This window comes from Halyomorpha halys, unplaced genomic scaffold, assembly GCF_000696795.3.
Source record: "Halyomorpha halys isolate HHAL.00 unplaced genomic scaffold, Hhal_1.1 Scaffold658.1, whole genome shotgun sequence".
Classification (NCBI taxonomy): domain Eukaryota; kingdom Metazoa; phylum Arthropoda; class Insecta; order Hemiptera; family Pentatomidae; genus Halyomorpha; species Halyomorpha halys.
Genome location: NW_027110302.1, coordinates 273,083 through 290,683, shown reverse-complemented (window position 1 = coordinate 290,683; position 17,601 = coordinate 273,083). Strand labels below are relative to the sequence as shown.

Below are 17,601 nucleotides of genomic sequence, written 5' to 3'. Positions count from 1 at the left end.
CTTCTCCTCATTTATCATCCACGGTCAACTATCTCTCATAATTATAAATTATTATATCATGTAATTAAAAAAAAATCCCAGTGATTATCAGTCCTTGGGGCGGATCTTCCAGTAGCTTTATTTTAAATTGCATTTTTTTTTTTTTAATTTAACTAACGATCTAATTTTCATTGCAGATTGCGTCACTGTGAAGAAGAGAGAGATAAGCCGTCTTATTTAGAGCTCAGTGAGTATTATTAAAATATAAATTGCTTTATTTAAATTCTAGTTATAAAACATTAAAAGAGTGAATTATGCTGGGGTGCAAGCATGTAGGGCTCATGGAAGTGGTCCGCTTTGCTCTTCTGATTGGATACTTCCTTTTTAAGAGGGAGTTTATCTTATACTGGTCCCTTAGCGATGGCCTCTTTAAGTTCTAACCTGTGGCATTTCTATTTTATACAGATACTAGCTTTGGTGCTTTCATCAGCATTAAATTTACATTATATATATGATTCGTTGAGAGCAAGAGTGGTGTATGTCATTTTGTTATCATCATACTCAATTTTAATAAACAATAATTATTTAATTGATTAATGAAAAGATCAGTTACGGACATGATATCGATTTTCATGAAACTTTTTTTTGTGATAATAAGTTGAAAAATATTAGACATGTGTTCGAGGTTCTTGCCAAATCCTGCATGCATTTAATGGAAATTTTTCACGAATTTAGTTTTAAGTTAAGTTTTTTTATTGTGTAGAATAAGAAGATGAGATTATTAATTATATTTAATAGATTAAATTTTTAAAAAATATTAGAAATAACATTTATATATTACATTTTTAGTTTTTAAGACTGATATATTATTGTTAGAGAAAATATTTCGGATAAAAAGTATATTTTTAAACATCTTCGCTTCTGTAAAAATATTAAAATGTATTTAATATTATATTACCAAGTATTGGGAATAATTTATTTAATATCTGCTTATTCCTAACTGTTTTTTCCTGAGGTATTTTTTTCTTTCACGAATCACATCATGTAAATTGTCACTTTTTCTTCTTCCAATCATATTATACATAGCACCGACTCAGTCCACATTATTTATATGTTATATATACAGTGTCTTATCATAATTATTTCGACGGTCTTGAATATTTCTTAAAATAACTCTGAAAATCTAGGGGAAAAAAAAGAAATAAAAATAAAATGTACAAACAACTATATATAAATAGAAATAATATGGAGTATTCAATTTAAAATGTAAATGAGATGTAATAAAACATAAAAATATTGAATTTCATTTAATAGAAATATAAAAGAAAAATTGTACATTCTTAGAAACAGAAAACTAAGAAAATTAGATAAGAATAAATAAAGATCAAAATCTAAATAAAAAATGTAATAATAATAAATAAATAAATAAAAAATCAAAACTACCTTGTTGAAATTATTTATTTATTATTAATTATTTTTTATTTTATCTTGGGCTTTATTTATTCTTATCTTATTTCTTTAGTTTTCTGTCTCTTAGTGTGTACAATTAATATTTCTTATTTCTTTTATTATGTTCCCTGTTAATTTTAAAACAAATTCTCCCTAATTCTTCTTTTTTACATTTACTTGTTATTGTATATCTTATTTTTATTTCTTTTTCTTCTTTTTTATATTATTTCGCATTTATATGTCATCATTTTTAACCCAACCTTAGTTTGCTTTATTGTCATGTTATTATTTTTTTTATCCAAGATGAAGTCGTTAACTATTTGTTGTACTTTTTTAAACAGCACTCCCGACCATCTTTATGTTCTGTTACGGTCAGTCGTCTTTATATATAATTTTTAAAATGATTTTCTTACCTCATTCCTAAAAATTAAAAATAATAACGGAAAAACTATTAACCATTTTTTATCTTTAAAAATAACCGCTATAAAAAAATTGTCCGCCCTTACGTAGCCCTTTCACGTAGGAAGACGGATGGATGGTGACATGGTCTGAGAGCACTTTTGTAAATTGGCCCAAGCAAGCTAGTCTTGTTTTATTTCAGTCAACTCGCCAACTACAAAAGCAACTTAAAGCTATTCTGTGTTTTCCAGTCCCAGTTTGGAGGAGAACATCAACTCGTTATTATATCTAGAAACGTCAGCGGGGGACGTTTCACACTAGACCGTATTTAACACTAAGTTGACAAATACCCGCCCCGGATTTACATATTAAAACCGTCGGTGTCAACTTCCCCTTAATTTGGAAAGTATGAATAATTCAGGATGATGAAGAGATGGGTCAGTCCTATCTGTGTATATATCCACCAGAGCCTTTTGTAATGAAGGAGTAATATGTATTAAACATTAAAATTAAAACGAACTGCATGATAAAAAATTAAATTAATTTAACTTAAAGTTATATAACATCTTAAACACAATTATTCCTATTTACAAAATTTACGTTCAGCCTGGGGAACTCCAAAGCAAGTAGTAAAAGAGCCGGGAAATAAAAAAGGCGGTTATCTCACCCCAATTTTTGATTACTTTAATGAAAAGTATGTATAATTACTAGTCAAAACTGATGAGTCTGCCAAGTATAGGTAGGGGGAATAAAAAAAGGCGGCTGTTTCAAAACCTTTAAAAAAACCCTAATTTTTCATTCATAAAAACTACCAACGACACTAGAAAATTTTAGAGAACATTATTTAAAGAAGAGTAAATTTACTGAAATATTATCCCTAAAAGAGCTATTTACGTCTAATAGTTCTCGATATATAGCTTTTCAAAAAGCAAAATTTCTTAAAAATCTTCTGAAAGATCAGTAGTTAGTGAATTTATTTTAAGAAATCTATATCTCAGGAACTATGAGGCGTACAGATGTCTATTAGCACTCAAATGAAAGCTAGTTTAATGGACTGTAAAAAAGTTTATGGCCTTTACCTTTGTAGGTATAGTAGTTTTCAAGATATTGGCTAAAATAAATTGATTTATAGTTGTTCCGACAATATGTTTTTCATTTCAGAAACCATTGGACGTACAGATGTCTGCCAGCGCTCAAATTAAAGCTAGTTAAATTTACTACAAAATAGTAAATTATGTTTATCTTTGTAGGAGTAAATTTCGTTTGAGTGAATTTCATGGAGTAACAGCCTAACAACAAAAACATCATAAATTACATTATAGCTCATTAAACTAGCTTTCATTTGAGTGCTAATAGACATCTGTACGTCTCATAGTTCCTGAGATATAGATTTCTCAAAATAAATTAAGTAACTACTTATCTTTCAGAAAATTTTTAAGAAATTTTGCTTTTTGAAAAGCTATACCTCGAGAACTATTGGACGTAAATAGCTCTTTTAGGGCTAATATTTCAGCAAATTTACTCTTCTTTAAATGACGTTCTCTTAGGTTTTCTTGTGTTGTAGGAACAAGATATAGAGCTTTTTAAGATATAGAGCTCGAAATGAAAAATTAGTTTTTTTTATCGCTTTGAAACTGCCGCCATTTTTATTCCCCTACCTATACTTGGCAGACTCATCAGTTTTGACTAGGAATTATACATAGTTTTCATTAAAGTAATAAAAAATTGGGGTGAGATATCTGCCTTTTTTCTCCTCTTAATGAAAGCTTGTAGAGGTTAGAGCAGGACTCCTGAGATCTTAATTTTATTCAATCGACGTACATATTTAATACAATATCCACAAAAATAAGGAAATGCAACTAACTGAATGAAATTATTATAAATAAAAATACCGGTTGCATTGGGGAAATTAATTTTCGCTTATTGCGCGCCTGCTACATAATTTTATTCATACATTCGATTTTAAAAATTAAAATTTATGCATTTATGTTGAAATGAACGTTAAAGACTTCAGCCTGTGGCTAACCACGATTTCCTTTGCGGAAGTCGAAGAAGCGCGGTTTTGTGGGAAATGCGATATCTTAACGAGTGAAGACCGGGTCTATGCTTGAGTCATTGCCTGGAAGGGTGGTTGGGTGGTTTCTCGTGAACTCAAGAAGCCATACTCATGTTTTGAATCTTAGAACTAAAGGATTTTCCTAAATAAGGTCAAATATTTTATTTATATGTTAGATTTTCATACCGGCAAAACGAAGAGAAGTGAAAAAATGTAGGAAAAAAATTAGTTATATACAATTTGATTTTCATTAAGCTAAATAAAGCCGTAATTTATTTATGTTGCAATTATTTTGTTTAAAGGGAAAAATGCAATAGAAAAAAAAATATTATTAATTGTTTGTTATTGGATAAAATGATTTGTTTTTTATTTTATAAATAGTTGGATTGAAGAGGCTAATGCAAGAGTAGCCTGAATATAAAAATAATGTTATGTGAAATTCTGTCTCCTTAAATTATCAGAGTTTGCAACCGAAATAATTACAAATTACTAAAATATTACAAATTTCTTTTCTTTTTTTTTTAAATATGTAAAATAAAATATTTAATGTGGGTATAACGGATGAAATTGTCTGTTTGTATTATTCTTTTACTAAAAATATTATTTTTTTAGTAATTATTAAATTACTAAAATACACTTCTTATTTATAATATATATAAGTAAAATAAATAAAATTCATGTCATGCTATAGGACCATTAGTCTAGACGATATAAAGAAGCATTTTAGAAATTTTAGCCATAATATTTATTTTATTACTAGCGAATTCTCATTATTTTTGTTATTATATAATGAAAAATAAGTTTATTATTTTGAAAATCTAATAACTAAATGGTAATTAAAATTTTTCTAGTAATTTTAAACTTATCTTTTATTTCATTATTAGCAATATTGATTCTTTTTTTATTTTGATTTACTTTGTTTCTAACAAGAAATATAAAAAAACCCTCAATGTTATTAGTAATTAAATAAACATTATTGCTAAAATTATTAGAATGTTTTTAAATACCATTACGATAATTATTAAACGAATTTCAAAATAATCAATTTATTTTTCATAAAATAATAATAATAAAAATAGTAAGAATTAACTTGTGATAAAATAAAAATTATTGCTTAAATTTTTAGAATGCCTCTTTATATCGTCTAGATTCTAGGCCCTATAGTACGACGAGAATTTCATTTATTTTAGATATATTTTGTTTTATAAATAAGAGTTGTATTTCAGTAATTTGATAACACTAATACTTTGAGAAGACGAAATTATACATCACTATTTTTTTTTTATTATTATTATTTTTTTTATAAAACTGGAGGCACAGTACAGATTATTATCTGAGAACAGAGTTGGTAAAAAATTAAATATAGTTGAAACTACTAGCTAAAATTATCATGGATACGATATTTATGAATGGTTCATTCATGAATATGGATCGTATCCATCTCTGTCTATGAGACCCCAACTTAAATTATATGGAATCGAAGCAAGGACGTTTTTCTGAAGATGGGAAATTTGTCCTTCAATAGCATATAGACTTATAAATTCAATTGTTCTTAAAGATATATTTTAAGAGTTTTATTTTATTTTTTTAATTCAATTTAGTATGTATGAGATCATTCATCACTAGTACCTATTGCCCACAACTGTGTGGGAGATTGTAATATCTATCAATAAATGAATCTATCATTATCAAAAAAAAAAGTTGTTAAAAAAAATTGTCCGAAGATGTGTCTTATTTTTTTTTTTTGTTTTTAAGTCAGATGACAATGGCCCACATTTTTGAGCTGAAACTCTTTCATTTTAATACGGAATTCAAAAACTGCATCCTCGATTTAATAAATTGTCTTTGTTTTTAAGTTTTTTTCTTTTTATGAGCTATATATGTAAAGAGCGCCTATCTTAAACTTTTTTTTCAATATCACATGTCCTTCAAAAGCTATTCAGAGCAACAAGAAAAATACCGTGTTTCCCACCGACGGGCTCGTATACCTTATATTTCCCACCAGGAAGTTGAACTTGAAGGACAAAGAAAACATCCTCCGAACTCGTTTTTCGACTGACTTTTAGAAGGCGAAGATATGTTTTGGAGCCGGAGCATTGCCAAGGAAAACGAGCGAGCGTCTACTCCGCACTCGCCTGTCCTTGTAGGAGATGCCAACTGATACGGTAGGGTCTCCAGGATTCTCAACTCCTGTCCTTCTTTCCATAATTATTTAGAGGAACATGTAGAAAAAATTAATTATAATTTACATAAAGAGGGCGTTGGTCAAGTAACTAAAATAACAAACAAAATGTAAGTTCTAGATAAGAAAAAAAAATAGAAAAATCATAGTGTAAAACAATACTAACTTAAATATAACAACTACAATCAAAAATAAATAAATTGGAAATCACTTGGTATAAGTCATAAATATACTAAGGTAATGAAATAATAATATTTAAAAACTAAAACAAAAAACGTTTCTATATTTCTATAAGAAATATAGAAAATATTAAAAAAAATAAAAATAGGTTGTCAATAAATTACAGATAAATATTATTATTATTATTATTTTTTTTATGAATTAAAAGTATTTTTAAGTATGCCAAGATAATGAAATAATATTATTTGAAAACTAACTACAAAAACAACAATAGATAAACATTTCTTTTGGTAGAAATTAAAATATTTAGAAAATATAAATAAAATAAATTTCAGATAAATGAAAAAAAGAATTGAAAAACAGCTGGAAAAGTTTTTATGAATTAAATGTAATTTGACACATTTTGAAAAATACTGAAATATTAAATTGGCTAATTACTAAGGAATTAATTTAAAAAATAAATTAATTAAAAAAACTTCGAGATATATGTACAAAAGTGAGTCACGTTATTGTTAGTTAAATAATTTTTCTACTTTGAGGAGATTCCTTGTTGCTCCTTATTACGTCACAAATAAACATCCAGAAAGACCTCAATATCTCATTCGTCGCAGATTTGGTCCGAAATAGACATACCTCCTTTCAATCCAAAATCCTTACTCACTCAAACCTTGAGTTCTTAATCTCTCATCCTTAACAATCCCTGATAATCCTCCGACCTGTCCGAAAAGAAGATGGCCCAGGGAACTTTTAATTTAAAGTAATGGTTCTGAAGGAATTTTAAGTTAATTTAAAGGAATGGTAAACATATATCACATTTACTTTTTGAATTTTTTTATTTATTTATACAATTGTACATTTAAATAAATAATTAAAAGTTAGATTTTTTAAAAATGTGTGTTATTGTTAATTACATTATTAGTTGTTTTATTTATTTTTATTTTTTGGCCAATTTAGTTGTTATTATGATTGTCATTGTTTTTGATAATGAGGTCAGTAGTGCTTATGTGACCGGAAATTACTCATGACATTCATAGGAAAGGAAACACTGAAATAGTCATGTAATTTCTTTACTAGAAACATGTCATCATTGATATAATAGTGCTCTTTAGAATTAAAGATATTGTGGAAGAGTGTTAAAACAGAAACACGCAGTACCTAACTTAGAGCTCTATATTATACTGACAAGCAAACCTAAAGTCAAAATTAATTATATCATAACTTTTTCATTAATATCCTCTAGAATTATGGACAAAATTATTCAATTAATTATTATTTAACTTCGAAGTTTTTAATTACCTGGTTATTTTAGTTTCAAAAAATTAACCATGTAACCAATCCCAATTTGGTTGGGGTGGTTATAACCCAAACCAATCTGGTTATATGTATATAAAGAAAACTAATGCTATTTAATATTATTATTACAGTTACAAGTTAGATAAGATATAAAACAGATGTATGTGATATATTACCAGCAAGGGGGTAAACAGTATGCCTGTTATGGTAATATCTATGTATATTGAACGATGTTCCGGTTACATTTAAGTTTAAAAAAAGAGGTATTGGTAATATTGATGTTTTGTTTTATTTTTTTCCATCTCGACTCAGCGTACAAATAGACAAAATATAAGATTCAAGAGGAAACGGTGTAAACAGGATGTCATAGAAACGACGGTGGGCAGATACGGGGTTTCTTATATTAGTTATAAACGAAATGGAATTGGCAAGGTTAAATTAAAAAAATATCAAATAACTTAAATGCGTTGAGACTGTTCAAGAATCTTCTGTTTTTCAGTTTTCACTGATTTTTTTTTATCCTTAGATTTCGTATTCAATCAGTCAGTTGACTAAAATTTATAATAAATTTATTTCCCCCAAATTTTAAACTGAGTACTCATCTAATTGAAGGTCTAGGGAGTGAGTATTCTCCAACTTTCTTTGGAACTGTTATAATAGCTGTTCTATTTCAATAAATAAATTATTTTTAGATATGTATATAATATTAGCTCTAGGGTAAGATCTATATAGAAAAAGATAAATTCGAGATATATTATATTTTGAAATATTGGAGTTTTGAACTGTATAGATCCTACCTTTTTTGCTAAGATTACATGCATATATGAAAATGGACATTTTTAAAGATAATACAGTGTTGAACTGGGACAACTATATAATAGACACTCATGTGATATTTTCTGTTATTCTGCAGTATCCGTTAAGAAGGCGTTAATATATAAAGAGAAAATATGATTTAACTGTGATAATTCATAAGTTCGAGAAAAAACAATGATTCAATTTTATATTATTTAAAAAAAAATAATGTATAAAAAAATCTATCTATCCTTCTTGGGGCATTACATCTCAACCATCGTTTTGAGTGACATAAATAGATGGTAGGACATAAGTTTAAAAATTAATGGACAGAATGTAGAATTTTAAGGATCATCCCGTGATGCTAAATTAATAGAAAATTGAATCCATAGTCTCACAGAAAATGGATCCGCCCACGGATGTATTTTTCTTTTATTCGATTTGTCTTGAAGTTATAAACTTGAACTAAGAGGGAATAGTTCAATGTTTTTACTAACACTGAATGCTGTTTACATCCATTATAACAACATGTCTCTTTATGTTGTGGTCCATACATATCAATCCTTGAATATTTTATTATTGGTGTCCGTCATAGAGCAGTGAAACGTCCTGAGGGATAAAGTTGAAGTAAAGGGGTTCCGTCAAAGATTTGTTTAAATGCATTAAGTCTGTACTTTGTTGTTCCGGTACTTATCAAGATTTTCCTTAAAGAGGGTATTCCGTTATAGAGGGATGTTCGTAGTTTCACGATGATAACCTATTTGAGTTATATTTTACCGCAATTTATGGATTCAAGTCTCGAATTATTCCGGTTGTTGTCCGCTTGTGTTTCAGTGTGTGTTAAACCCAATTGTCATCAACACCCATGTTTCATATTTTATTCCCAAGATTTAGAACTCTTTGAATATGATATAGTTAATTATTTTAATGCGTATTCTAATGTGATCTTTAAATGTGTTTAGATTTTGAGTTTAAATCGTATTTAATAGGTTATTTTAGATAGACCTTGTTCCACTCCTGATCCACTTAAACACATAGTATAGAAAGGACATTTTTGGAAGACATGGCTGAATAAAAGTGTTCTGTTACAGTTTTGATATTGTAACGGTGGCTTCTTATTGATCAGATATGAATGAGTTATATTTGTATGACCTATTCTTAATCTGCGATCTCCTTCCTGAGTCAAAATATTTACAATTTTTGGAGAGAATGGCTCAATCCTTATTCCCTCCCGTATGGACGCCCCTGCGTTGAAACCCCGCAGCATCGGTGCAAGACATTACTCCTGCTCCTAGGCAGCGGCGATATCCCGGACGGACGATCCGACCTTGGCAACGCCCTTTAGTCCCCCCTCCCGCGGACCGGGCCGCAGCGCCCTCGGCCGGATTCCTCCGCCAACACCTGGTCCTCCTCAAGAATGTGACCTTTTTTCACTCCCTCCTCTAATCTGGATCTCCTAGCTCACTTTATTAGCGTCATCAGGGTCGAGACGGTCATCATTATAAGTATTGTTATTCCAGAGCCATTCCGTCGACAAGAATCCGTACAGTAAACTACTTACGGACTAGTCTCAATCTCTCTATATCAGTAGGTTATTGTTTGTTTTGTAAAGGTGTGTAATCCAAATGCGAAATTCGAGTTACAGTAATCCTAAGACATTGGATTGTATTATTTATCAATATTCTTTCGAAAGCTCATGGAAATTCGTAGATTAATGGAGTTTCTTTCTTTTTAAAACTGTATTAAATGATAATAATAATAATAATCTTTATTTATCCTGGGATTGACCCCTTAAGAATAATATTACAGGCGTCAAAATTAGGCTTCAGAGCCTTAGAGTAAAATACAAAATAAAAATGAAATTATAAACCATCTTAAAATATAATAAACTTAAAATGGTAGAAAATAAACAACAATAACAAAAAATAAAATAAAACCATATATTATATCATAAAACATAAGGTGACTAACTTCTAATAAAAAAAAATAAAAATAATCAGATTCAATTAAAGTAAAAATAATAAACGAAAAGGTACAATTTCTGCTAATATAATATTTACAATTTTAAACGAAAATCAGAAAGATCAAATATAAAAATATATAAACCAACTAAAAGGGTAATAATAATAAAAAAAAAAACATTATTCATCAGAATAAAAAATAAAGTTTTTCTTTTATAAACATTTTTTAACAAATTAAAAATCTATTCCGAAATATTTGGTTATTGATATTTTCCTTTGTTATGGTCTTGTTCTTTTTTTCTTTTTTTTAATTCTATTATATTTTATTTTTATAAACCTTTTGTTTAATTAATATTATGTTTTCGGTTTTTACTCCTTTAGTGAAAATAAAAGTTTATTTATTTCATGACTGAATCATTTATTTTTCATATTGGCTATAGATAATATTATGTCTAAGTTATCTGTTAGTGCATTAAAAACATAACTTGTCATCTATTCTGCCATGTTCTGTGGTATCAAAGCGTTCTAATGGTTCGGTTTCAATGCGCTTTGTATGTTGCAGTAGTAATGTCGCAGGTGAAACGTTCCAAGCTAAGCCGTTTTAGTGTTTGTATGCAAATGTTTTAGAATGTACACGACAACCAGTCTGCTCATCCGTGAAGAGCGTTAATTCATTAATTCAGTTCGGATAATAAAATGCGTATGTTAATGAGTAGATTAAACTTTTATAAGCTTAAATAAGTTATTAAGTACTTTATCCCCAGAGTTAAGTTGTAGAGGCAGGCTTTGCATGTTTGAAAACTTTCTACATACAGCTTACGTTAATTTTAACTTCTCGCCTGTGAAATAAACATCTGAATATTCTACTTTGAGCTCATTTCTAATTAAGAAACTATTTTTTTGTTTAAATTTAATGAGATTTAAAAAAAAATCTTGAGCATTATCGAAGTTAAGAATAAATTTGAATTTTACTTCCCCTATATGTTTTAGTTAAATCGATATATACCTAGTGTAGTTTATGGTATGTATCGATTTAACACACACTACACATTATTTGTGTATATATTGATGCTTTGTGTGAAATAGTGGTACATCTTACAAACATTGTTTTAATTTACTTCGTTTTTTTTTTTAAATGTAACTTTCTATGCATATACTTATACATAATCCTATTATAATTTACACTATTTATTTTCATTTAGGCCCGATGAAGCCCTGAAAGTGGGACGAAACTATTTATTATACGTTTTTGATAACTATCTGAACCTTTTATTACAATTAATTATTCAAGGTCAAATAATAATCTTCCAGTGACTTAAAAATTTAAATAAATATTTTTAATGATGTTTACAGTTATATTACATAAAAATATATTTAGTAAATGTGATGATAGTTATGGAGAAACTACCCATGTGTTTAACTCCTGTAAAGTTCTTCATTATAAGTTCTCGTGACCATCTTCTTTTTAGATTTCTTATAGGATCGTTAGGAATAGAAGAGGACTAGTAGGTTTTGATGGTATGAAAATTCAGTATGGGAGGATTGATTTCTGGTTCTGGCTAGATCGGCTTCAATTTATTTGTGATAAAATTAGCAGCACTAAGGATTTTGGATTGTAAGGATTGGGTACGAGAGGAATTCGAAGGTTTAGTGGAGCCCCAAAGCTTAACTCCGTAAGTTTAGATAGGCCTTATTATAGTCATGTAGATCAGTCTTTATTAATTAGTTGGAAGTTTAGACCGTTTGTCCAGTAAGTGTTGTATTAATCGAAATCGAAGAATATTTTATTGGGTGATTTGTCCAGATGTAGTCCTAGGTAGTGGATCTGTTCAATAGAGATAAGTGGTATATTATTAAAGGATAGTGGAGGGCAGAATGTCATTTGCGGCGAAGTGTAAAGGCGATTTGATGTGATTTATTGGAAGTTATGTTAATTCTCTAATGTTGAAACAATCCTTCAACAGTTTTGGTGTAGTTGAATAATTTTACATTAAAAGTAAATAATTGCTCAATTATAATAGCATTATTTACTTTAAGCCCACAAAAGCTTTGTCTAGCTTGTGATATCATGAGATTCGAATGCGATACATGCCGAAACTAAGCAATGTTAACCAAAATCAGATTTATGAATTTCTGTCTGTACCCTTAGGATAGGATCTTAAACTTTTTTTTTTATATGTAACACAAAACCTATTGCTTAGAGCTCTGGATACCTATCTTCACAATAGGTTTTTTTTTTTTTTTGCCCGGTTCTTGTACTATTAGTTTATATAAACTATCTTTAACTTACCCATTTTTGTAAAATTACTACAATTGATTATTTATTTGATGTCTTTTACAGGCTAACTCTATTTTTACGGGAGTTGCCCCATAAACAAATGAATAAATTATTATTATTGTAATAACATTATGTCTTTTTCAGCGGGTTAATTTACGTTTTTAGTATCGACCATTTTTGATATTAAGGTAATATACAAATAAGGTTAATGGTTCTCATAAAAAAACCAAAAAAAAAAACCGAATTGTGTTACTTATCTTAAACAGTATCCTAAAAATTCCCATCAAATTACTAGAAAAAAAAAAAAAATCCACTAGCCCAGACAGGTGTGGCTAATATCTTTCCATGCGGACATGATGCTGCAGAAACAGAACGTTAACTAGGCTAATGCAAGAAGTAGACTGAACACTATCGGTGAAATATTTATAGGGAAGGCCGTGAAAGAACCACCGCGTTGAAAGATAAGGGAAAGAGATTCCTCGCCTTGGTCTGTTTCGTAAATAAATCATCGGCTTTTCCGCTAGAATTTCCCATCAGGTGTTCAAAGGGGTATCCATAATGCATTAGGTGGTCTTGTTTATCATTTCGGAACTCTTGCGGTTATGTAGCACCTTCGATGGATCTCGAACATAACTCAACTATTGAGAAAATGGTAGCTTAAAAAAAGTACATAATAATCATTAATTTAATTAGTAGTTTGGTTTATAGTTTAATTTTTGATTTAAAGTTTTAAAAAAAATAGAAGTAGTGTGAATAATAGAATTACTAAATATTGAATTTATAACAGAATGTCCTGCAGCAGCCTGGGCTTCAGTCTTCGGGTTGAGGATGGGTTTCCCAAGTTGTAGGTCACTCCCACTATAACTGTTGGGAATTGGGAGTGGAACTTCATGAACCTTTTTTTGATATAATCCTCTATGGATTCCATTTGTAATTCCCGATGAAATTAGCTATTTCTTATGAACCAAGGAGCTTCCATTGTGATTCTAAAGACTTTATTTTGAAAAGATTGTAATTTTTTTCCTTTTTGTAAAGGATGTCGCTCCACAAACTTTACAGCTGTACATCAGCAGTGGCCTGAGAATTTTTTTAAAGATAGGAACAGTTGTTTCTGGTTTTAATTTGGATTTTCTATTATAAGGATATAGCATTGATAACCTAGCGTAGGTTTGAGTTAGTTTAATGTTGATATGGTGATTCTAGGTAATAGACCATTTTGTGAGACTTAATACCCGCGTGGGATCACTGATTTCACTGAAACTTTTTTTGGTGATTTTTTATTTTATTTTTATCCCCTGGTGGGCCTTACATGGTTGATATAACTTATATTATATATAATTTTTTAACAGTTGATTATGAGGGGGTATAGTCATACAAATGACACCCCTAACTATATAAAATCTTATTATTAAAAGAAAAAAAAATAAATAGATAAGAATAATGCTTCTTAATAAAAGAGGAAAGTAAAATTAATAACAAAAAATAATGATATTGGTACACTTAAATAAAACAAACAATTGTCTTCTACTAGTAAAAAGAAACAAGTTAATTTGAAAAAGGGAAGAGGAAAGAAAAGAGAAAAATAAAAAAAATAATAATAATGAATAAATAAAATGAATAATAATAGTAAGTAAATAGAGGTAGTGTGACTATGAATTAATTTTATATTTATTAAAAATTTATAAAAGAATGTCCTGCAGCAGTCTGGGCTTCAGTCTTTGGGTTGAGGTTGGGGTTCCCAGGTTGTAGGTCACTGCTCCTTTAACTGTCGGCAACTGGGAGTGGAACTTCATGAACCGTTTCTTGATATAATCCTCTATTGATTCCATTTGTAATTCGCGATTTTGGTGATGAGTCGAAAAATATTTGACACGTGGTGGTGGTTGGAGGGTTCTGGCCAATGCCCCATAGAAGCCGATTAAAGGAATATTTTCAATAACAACTTCTTCTATTGTCCATTATTTTTCTAAAATCTTATCCAACGGAACATAAGTTTATATTACATCTTTCATTTCCGGAAATGATTGTCAATCTGAAAAAAAATTTATTTTCTTTTTTCTCCTTAAATTCATTATCAAATCCTTTCATAGTTATATATTTGTCCATTTTTTATGTTAAATAGTAAATTATTTCATACCAATAAAATTAAAGATACTCTTACTTAAGAGAAAATCATTTTAAAAATTCGGTATTTAAGTCCTGTCTAACTATTTCAATGAGGATTGATCTAGCTCTGATACCAAGATTATTTAATTTTATATTTATGTACAGAGTTTAATTAAAATCATTTTCGAAAAAATTTAAAAAAAAAAAAATGTAAAACTGGTTCTTCCTTTCCGTCGATTTTACCAAAAACGTTGCAGTCAAATTCCTGGTATATATTTTCCTATATATTATTTTAGTTTTTGCTGTGGAGACACACGGACCATTTTGTGACAATGGGAGGCTTCGCAGGTGGTATCACCAATTTCAATAAAACGTTTTTTGGTGATACTTAGTCGAAAATTATTAGATGCATGTCCGAGGGTTTTTGTAAATGTGCCCTAGAAGCCTATAAAATAAATATTTTATATAATTTTAGAAAAATTGTATATTATCGTATGCCGTCTTTGCTCTGCTTTTAATAAATAGCAATAGTTTTATTGATTTAGTTTTTATTTTATTTTGTAAAATATAAATAAAATCGTTATACGCGCACTGTATCAGATTTTTTGAACTACATTCTGAATGGGTTTCATCAACATAATAGAAGATATATAGTAAAAAGAAATTGATTTTTTAAAAATAAATTTGTGTGTAGTGGTGTGGTGAAGAAAAGTATACAATTGTGCCGAAAATTTTCACAAATTAAAGTCTCTGAAAAGCAAAAAATTAGTGTATGTAGATAAAAATAGTTTGACCCTAGATGATGGGCTGGGTTAAACATCTGAAGGGTTGTCTAGCCGGCTCATTAATGCTATATATACCTCTGAGGCTCCTTTCCCTGTAACATGTTTCCTGTGACGAAAGGAAGGGTGGGAAATTGTAGCTCTAGCTAAGAATAGGCTCTTTACAAAAATAATCTTCCTGTCTTCGGGATTCAAGGGACTATAAATCCTGTCCCAATTTTTTGTCTGTTACGTTTAGTCTGTTAAGTTGAAGCTTTTGTTAAATTTTTATTTTCCGTCACATTGACTTCTTATGTCAAGAGTTTTGGGATCTTTAAGTCTTTACATAAATATATTTATTAATTATTAAGGAAGCGCACTGGTATATGGTAAGGGACTATGCTAGTTAATAGGAACGAGTTCGAATCCGACTGAGAAAGATAATTATTTATACTGCAGCAGTGAGTCAACCCTGTGGGCCAGGAGCCCTCTGGGGTCCTTCCAGCCTTATGAAATTAGGGCACTTAAAACACTTATGAGTGTGATTATGACGAAATCTTTGCACAGCCGTTGGTCTAGTAACAGTACCTCCTTATAAAGCACTTCGTATTTTTTTTTTTCAAGAAATAAAAATTCTTAATTCTTCTTACTTCATTTATATCTATATTTTGGACGGCGGTTACGATGAGTTTGGAAAATTATTATAATCTTTACAATGTTAAATAAAATATATACCTTACTTTCTTTTATAATTTCCTTTAACAGAATTTGTTAAAAATTGTATTAGTAGTAGCATTTTGGATTTAAAGTATTCTATTTCTATAAAATGGAGATCTATTTAAAATATCAATATTTATGTTTTGGAAATTATTTTCCAATCTTTTTTTTTTTAATTCATTTTTATCATCATTTTCTTACTTATGGGATTTTAAAGTTGAATAATAGGTCAAATAATCGAAAGTTATAATTTATTATTATTATTTACAACATACAATCATAAATAAAATATATTCATATAAATAAATAAAATATAATCAGTTGCAGGCCTACCTTCTACGCCATAACCCCTGATGAAGACCTGAAACTCAGGTCGAAACGTCGGCATAAAATGAATAAATATGGTTTGGTTTATTTATGTTGTTCTTTGCTAACCGCACCCCCCCGACAAACTTCTCCAATCATAAAATATATTCATTTTTATTAATGCAACTTTTTTTTAGAAAAGGTTTGAAATAGCAATAATTGAAAATCAATGTCATTAAAGTTCTGTCTTATAAATATTTTTCTCATTTTGTGTTATGTATTTGTATACATTATTATTTCATTAAATTTTTAAATAGTATAAGACCAAATTTGGAAAGTAATTATTTAAAAATTATCATGGGAGTATCTGTTATATATAATTTAAATTTTTATTGAAAATGTTGAGTTATAACACCTATTTAAAAAAAAAAATTAATTTGGAAATAAATTGGACACGTTTTGAGTATAAAATGTTTATTTGTAAACAAATTTTGGTTTTCAGAAGTGGATATATTAACGTTTGATAAAAAAACGCCTCAGTTATTGGTAGATTATGTTCATTTCACGCAATATTATTCAGTATATTGTGTTAATCTTTTTTTTTTAAAGATGTTTTTAAATTATTGACTTAAAAAACAAAAAATGTAACTAGCACATTGTCGAGGAAGCAAGTACGTAACTAGTAACATTTTTTTTGTATAAAAATTATGTCTTGAAATATACCTCTTCTGTGGCGAAATGTGATCGAAATGTCAGAGCAAGCCGTAACCTTTTGTCTGAAAATAGACCGTTCCGTGAACAGAAAATAACACCGTTGTCGCTGCCAAATGAATGTACTGTTAGAACAAGTGTAAGCAATAACACCTACATCATATACACTTTATATACAAACTAAACTAGAACAACAACAATTGAGATAATAACAATAATTCTAATTAATATTATATACACTTTATATACAGGTTATATTAACTTTTTATATAAAACTCGTCATTTAAGAATTATGTTTGATAAATCTATTATATAAAGTAGACATGAGAGAAATCAATAACTAAAATTGTACAAACCGAGAGGTGTAAAACTAATGAATTAAGATGGGAATAAATAAAGCTCAAGAAAAAATAAATAAATAATATTAT

The 17,601-nt window shown here is 28.7% G+C and overlaps 1 protein-coding gene across 6 annotated transcripts in view; it reads left to right on the top strand.

Annotated features, from left to right (window-relative positions):
- Positions 1–17,601, top strand: part of Csk (C-terminal Src kinase) — a 180,176-nt gene that overhangs the window by 72,415 nt on the left and 90,160 nt on the right. For 4 of the 6 annotated variants that reach the window (XM_014427600.3, XM_067048451.1, XM_067048450.1 and 1 more), the window contains exon 2: positions 177–226. The exons of the other annotated variants lie outside the window; for them this stretch is intronic. The gene's annotated coding sequence lies outside the window, so the exon portion shown is untranslated. The remainder of the gene's footprint in view (positions 1–176; positions 227–17,601) is intronic. 6 annotated transcript variants of the gene reach the window in all.